Raw genomic sequence first — 7,500 nt, 5'->3', positions numbered from 1 at the left:
AGTGTTTTAGATTTACATATGTTAGCTGTATGACATCTCTGCTTTAGGTGTGCATTTTTATATGTCAGTGATGTGCATTTTACAGATATGGTGAGCTCAATGTTTTTTGCCCTGAAGTGAAAGGGACTTTATTTACTAACTTCATTTGGATTAGTGTTTTTGGCATTTTGTTTAGTTATTTGTAGCATTGTCTCCATTTTTTTTTCCTCATTTTATTACATTTTGCTATTGTAGTCTGTAGGGCTTGTTTCCTATTATCGTGTATACAAATGTTTTCCAGTTCAACTGTAAAAGAATGTTGGCCTGGTTTGATTCATTAGGATTATATAATCAGCAGGTATATATTTTTTACATGATATCACTATATAGAACGTATGCTTAGTATTGAGGACAAACTCATCAATATCCCATTTCACTGAGTGTGCCACTTGCAGATCCCATCAGTAATATTGCTTCTCAGTTTTTTTTTTCTTTTTGCAAAGCCCTGACCTAGTAACAAGATCTCTCAATTAATATAAACCTATGAACCTCTTCCACAGACACACTATTTCTGGGAAGGTGTAAACTCAATGAAATGGGAGTTAACAAGTTTACTATTGATACTCAAGAGTACTGTATCCATGCTACACACACACACACACACACACATATATATATATATACACACACACAATGGTTATCAATATCATCTATAAATCGGTGCCCTTGAGTCCCAGGCCAGGTATTACTGGAATAGGGCATTAAGTATAAATTTTCCTTCTTATAGGTTACGTAAGTAATCTGCTTAGTACTGCTTTGTAGTAATGTCAGACATATTTTCTGATGCACACTGGTACAGTGGTTAGTGTTGCTGCCTCACAAAGCGTGGCTCTCCAGTTTGATTCTTAACTGGGGTTTTGTCTCTGCAGGGTGTGCATGTCCTTCCCATGTTTCCAAGGATTTTAACTGTGTTCTCCATTCTGGTCTCACATCCAAAGACATGCCATGGGATAATAGGTAATCTTGCCCATGGCATGGATTTGTGTGTGTGCGTGTGTGCGCATAGCTGGTTTTAGGCACCAGCGAACACTGCAGTCGCTGGGGGCCCCCTGATCCTGGGGGGCCCCCAACCAGAGCAAGTTATCTTAGCTTGATATTTTGTAACATGCCTGTTAAACCAACAAAAGCTAGCACAATACTCTTATATGCTTAACAAACCAGATGGGTAATTTATTTATTTTACATTTGTTGACCGGAATGTCTGACTGGGCAACATATCAATTTTCAGCGGAGGCCCTGGGAGAAAACGCCAGTAAAATATACATCAACAAGCAGATATGACAGTGATATTTACATAGAAATAAGACTGAAAAATATTAGAAACTATCAGACAGTTCATAGTACAAGGTAATAATAACTCTTGTTTATAGCTCCTTCAAAATTCAAAGATATTTAGTTATAGTAACAGTATTTTGTCAAGTGACAGGCTTCACAATTCCATTAAATATTTTACCACTGACATAATGCCCCTGGCTTACTTAAACCCTGCTGGTGGACATCTGCCATTAAAACTAACAATATAGCTAGCTTTAGGTACCTGCAGTACCAAGGCCACTTAATCATCCTTGACTGTGTAGGGGCCCCACAAAAGCTGTGGAAAAAATGTATTTGTGATTATCTTTACCTAAACAGGGCTGTGATATGACGCTTTTAGGAGAAAGCTGATAATGAACATGAGCAAGATAAGCACTAGAGAGATCAGCAGCTCAGAGCACACCATGAATTTTAAGAAGAGCTAATGCTTCTAACCTTCAGGGATGGTTTCTCTTTCATGGAGTTTAATAAATACTGGCAAAACATCCGATACTATAACTCTCAACATCTTTGTTAAAGAATTATTTTCAGTGCCAAACTAATAGCAGAATGAAGGCTCAAAATGAGGAACACATTTTAAACATTACTGTAATTCACTTAAAAGTTACTAGAATAACACGTTTTGCATCAGCAGACATTTTTTGGACAATAAGAAGTATACAGTTATGATGTCTGGATTTATTGACTGTCTGTAATTTTGAATGAGTTACATACCAGCAAATAAAATTTTTTAACAAAGGACAGATCAAAATTATGAGGCAAAATCAGGGAATATCTGTGAAATCAGGGATAGTGACAGGTATTCACTTACTCCTCAGTGAAGTAAATAAAAGTGACTTACCTCAGTTTGACAACTGCTAAATAGCAGTCACTGATCTGATATGGCAATACCAGTGTTGCACAATATATTATTATTTGCTGAAGTAAGTATAAATCTAGTATTCCTTTGACTTATGCATGCGCGTGTGTGTGTGTGTGTGTGTGTGTGTGTGTGTGTGTGTGTGTGTGTGTGTGTGTGTGTGTGTGTAAAAAAAATATTTTTATTTATTATTTTACATTTGTTGACCGGGAAAGTCCGATTAGTACATGTCCATTTTCAGCGGAGGCCCAGGGAGAAAAGCTCCACAAAAGTAATAATAATAGTACAATAATACTCAAAGAGAGCAAAAATGATGTAGAAACATCATTTCAGAAGGTATAACACAGTAGGGATATACTGGCACATGCTAAAGGTTAACAGAGCGAGAAAAGAATATAAATAAATCATTTTACAAATGTTTAGCACAATAGGAAAATGCTACAGTATACAAAAAGGTTGAACTCAGCAGGCAAAACTGTACATTATAGCATAACCCAACAGATCAATAGAATGGCTGGCTTGCTAATAGTCAGTTAAGTAGAAAAAGACCAAGTTGGTGGATTGGGTTGTCAGGGTTCACTGATTTTTATCAGTGCACACATCCAATAATGCCAGGACACACACATGGGTAAAACACATCAGTAAAAACTGCAGCTTACAAATAATTATATTTCAACAGTAAGACACAGCATATATCACAAGACATTCAGACACTTAGATCGTCTAGGAATCTGGTAATCCCCCTTCCCAGACTGTATAAATGGATAGAGAGGGGCTCCCTTCTTCATCTTTGACGGCATAGGGGCCCCACAAAAGCTGTTTCTGGTTGAGGAAAAATGAGGAGAAAGAAATGCCTTAATTTTCTGATTATGACTTTAACCTGAATAAAGCTGTGATATGACCCTGTTATGATAAAACTGATAATGGTCTCTGCTGTCACCTGTGCCCATTCTAAAACCAGCCCTGCTTAGATGCATGTGTATAGAGGGATGGGGATTGTGTGGTCATTGATACGTTTACATTTCTCACAGATCTCAGAGAAGTACAAAGAAAGCTACTTTAGCTCCTGTTGGGGTAGTGTACTATCATTGAGTAACAAAGTAGAATCCATTACTGCAATCATTATTTTTTTTTCACTTTTCTCACAATCAGACATCAAGCATGTATATAAGCTGCCTTTGGGGGTTGGGGTGAGGAGTCAGGAGGCATGCTATACATATATGTATGTGAGCAGTCACTTGAAGTACATGACTGTGACCATTTGAGTCTCTGCTTTCATTCCAGTCTAATACCAGAAAGATGCACAGGCAGTGACTATTTTTTAGGGGGATTAAGGAGGCAGGCAGTATTCCCAGACAGGATCTGTATATCCTCATAACAATTGGCTTGTTAGTTTATTGTGAGCTACTATTTTGTCAGCTTTGAATATTAAGTCTTGGGCACAGCTTATGTCTTCATTGAAAGAAAAAAATAAGACTGAAATTATTTTTCTTACATGATTTTTTAGACCACTGTTGGATTAAAAGGTTGGGAAATGCTCTAAAATACATTCTAGAGCATCTATAACCCCTATGGCTTCTGGGGGTCCCAGCTTGAGTTATTTCCTAAATGGTTATTAATGTGCCGTCTTGGTCACTAAAGGTCTGTTGAAAGGATGCAAAGGAAAACCAAAGCTGAACAGCAACACTGAATTTCTTTTTTTAATCATAATTTTTGTTCAGGCCATTACTGGATGAAAAGGTTGGGTAAAATGAAAAAAAAAAATTAAAAAGCACTTCAGGGCATATATAAAGTTATGGCTTCTTGAAAAAGCTGAATAGAAAGGTAAAATGTGAGAAACAGAATAAAGTCATAATGTGCATGGTGTAGGATATACATAGATAATAAGGGCAAAGGCCCTTTAATGTTACCAGGCAACCAACAACAACACGCCCTTGAACAAAGGAGAAGGCATGCACCTAATAATACGTTGAGCCTAGACAGTCATTTCCGGCTAGGATCCATGGAGGAACCGACAACTAGTAGAGGTATTGATGGTGGTTCCCCCAACAGAGTTGTACAACAAGCGAGTGGAATAACTAAACCAGATGGTCGGCACAACGATTTTGATTTCAATGCATGGGCTGAACAGCAATTCTGGTTCAAACAAGGTACTGCGATTGTTAACAACAAATCTGACATTGAGCAAGATTTTAATGAACTAAGGGACAAACTTTATACATATAAGGCCAACCAATTGGAAATAGATTATTTAAAAGAATGTGGTAATGTGAAACGAGTCCCAAAAGGTTTAAGATGTTATAAGTTCCCAAACAATGTTCAGCCGGGAACTATATATTACAATAAACTGTGTGACATTTTTAATAGAACTGGAATAGAAATTTTAGAAGTAATGATAGAAGAATACGAGGCAAAAGCTGGTACTCTTCTGAAGGAATTAAATGTGTTGAATGAAACGCTTGTTAATGATACTAACTTTTTATCTGTTAAGAAAAATTACGATAATATATTCCATGAGGTAGACCAGTTTTGTGTAAAGATTTTGAACCGAAAAATTAACAAACTTGAGAGGGACCTAAATGAATATAGAGAAGGAACAGCATACCCGCTTCCTGTAAGGGCTAGAATGGGTAATAATTCAAATAACAGAATTAACCATCAGGTTAATACGAAAAATAGAATGAAATGCACACCACGACAATCGAAGCAAACCTTTAAGCAAACCACAAAATCTTTATTGTCAGTAAGCGCTTTCACGTCCAATATGACGCTTCTTCAGACTTTAAAAACAGACTCACAAAACATTCATTAAGTAGTTTTAGTCCTCTCATTCATTATCTATGCGGACCAATAAAATCATTAGACTAATTAATGCAAATTACATCTAAAAATTTTATCTCTAAAAATTTTAGAAACTAACATATTAATAACTAAATCATAAAAACATACCTGTAAAAATATTTATAAAGAGTATTTATAAAAAGTATGTATGTGTGTAAAAAATATATATATATGTTTAAAATATATATATATATATATATATATATATATATATATATATATATATATATATGAATATGTATGTAAATAAATGTATCCATATATATCTATGAGAATGATATGCTTAAAAAACATATGAATAATAGCTGTGAATGAATATATAAGAATGTACATTAAGAAAATATCAGTGTCTTAGGGGTCTATCCTTAAGGAACAGTTTCAGGGAGACCCTGTCATTCAAACCATGCCCATTGTCAGCTTGTAATTTAATTATCCACCTATTTTCTTCCTTCTCAGTGAAATTATTTACATTTCCCAGTCTCTCTGTAGTATGTATGAGTTTTAGGACCAAGCACCTAATGACAACACTGCAGTAACGCCTCTCGAACTCCCTAGAAGGAGTGAAAGGTTGGCAGAGAAAGGAAAGAAAAACATCCAGCAGGATTTTCAATTTCCCCCAGACAGACTCAATGGGAGGTGGGAGGGAGGTTTCAGCAGACGAGGTGGAACAGGGTTCACAAATAAATGAACATGGTGAATTAGTTAGTAATAGTCCCTTAACAATGGAACACTGTGTATATGATTCTAATGTTGAATATACGGTTAGCAAAGAGAACAACTTTACTATCTATAATTACACAGAGATAGAAATGAAACAACAATTTTTTACTTTGTTCACTAGAGGGTTACACTTTGTCCCTTTGCGCTCTTTTAATTTAGCGAATGCTTTGGTAGATCTTAAATTCTTTGTCTGACAACTCAACCTGACACTTTATTTTAAGGGACAACATTTTAACAAGAGTCCGTTCACTAGAACTAGCACCTTCAACCGCCCCACACATCCTTCATTGAAAGTGTTTGAAGAACTGGTTGAAAAAGACATTAGAAAAGCTAAGACCACGAAGTTAGAAATTTTGCCTGAGAACATTAGCCTTGTAGAAACTGAGTTAATACACTTCCTTAAAACCGAGGACTGCAGAGTTATGAAGCCTGATAAAGGGGGTAGGGTGGTTTTAATGTACACCACAGATTATGAAGCTCGTATACATTGTATGCTGCAGGACTTGGACCAGTATGAATTGGTTTCTAAGAATGAAATGCATTTAGCTTACTCCAAGATCAATTTCACACTTATGGACCACTTATTACAGGGGGCTATCAACGAGAAGTTATACAACTACCTCCATGTAGCTAAACCTAAAATTCCAGTAATTTTTGTCATCCCCAAAACACACAAAGGCTTAAACCCACTGAAATTTAGGCCTGTTGTTTCTGGGGCTGGTGGCATTATAGAACCCTTAGGTAAATTCATTGATCAAGTATTAAAGAATTTTGTTACATCTTTAAAACATGTTTGCAAAGATTCATGGGACTTTTTAAAAGGCATCAAACCTCAGCTATTTCATCCCGAACTTTTAATTATCACTATAGATATAGTGGAGTTATTTCCCAGTATTCCTCACTCCACAGGTCTAGATTGGTATAATGAGATATTAGTTAATGAGGCTGGTCTTAGTTCTAATGTCACCAATTTAATAGTAGAATTCATGGAGATAGTTTTAGAAAATAATTTCATTTATTTTAATGGGGACATTTACAAACAGAAGAAAGGGGTAGCGATGGGTGCCCCTTGTGCTTCCCTTTATGCTAATATAGTGCTCCACAAATGGGAACAAACTTTCATTTTCTCTACTAGATGGGTTGATTACATAAAGCATTACACTAGGTATTTGGACGATATCTGTTTATTATGGAGTGGAACTGAGTCTGATTTCTATGATTTTTTTAATTATATAAATTCCACTTCCTTTCTGGCTTTTACACACACGATTAGCAGAGATGGGTTGAATTATTTGGATGTCACTCTTTTGAAGAACATCCCAAATCAAGTGTTTGCGTCTAAATTGTACAGAAAACCTACTTTTTCTAACTCATACTTACACTTTGACAGTGGCCATCCTTTCTATCAGAAGAAAGGCATTGTTAAAGGACAACTTATTAGGGCCTTAAGAATGTCTAGTACAATGGAGTACTATTTAGACAAAGTATGTTTCCTAAAGGGTTTGTTTCTTGAAAGAGGTTACCCTGCTTTAATGGTTGACACACTAGTTAAAGAAGTCACCAATAATAGAGAGAGCAAATATCCGCCTCTGTTAGGAACAAATGATACTCACACTACTATTAGTAATATTGACCAGCAGAATGAACATCAGAACAAATACATTTATACTTTTTCTAATAATTCTAACCAAATTGAAGAAGTAATTTTGAAATATTGGCCAGTCCAT

This window comes from Protopterus annectens, chromosome 13.part0 (genome assembly GCF_019279795.1).
Source record: "Protopterus annectens isolate FY-2018-M chromosome 13.part0, PAN1.0, whole genome shotgun sequence".
Classification (NCBI taxonomy): Eukaryota; Metazoa; Chordata; order Ceratodontiformes; family Protopteridae; genus Protopterus; species Protopterus annectens.
This window is presented reverse-complemented; position numbering follows the sequence as displayed.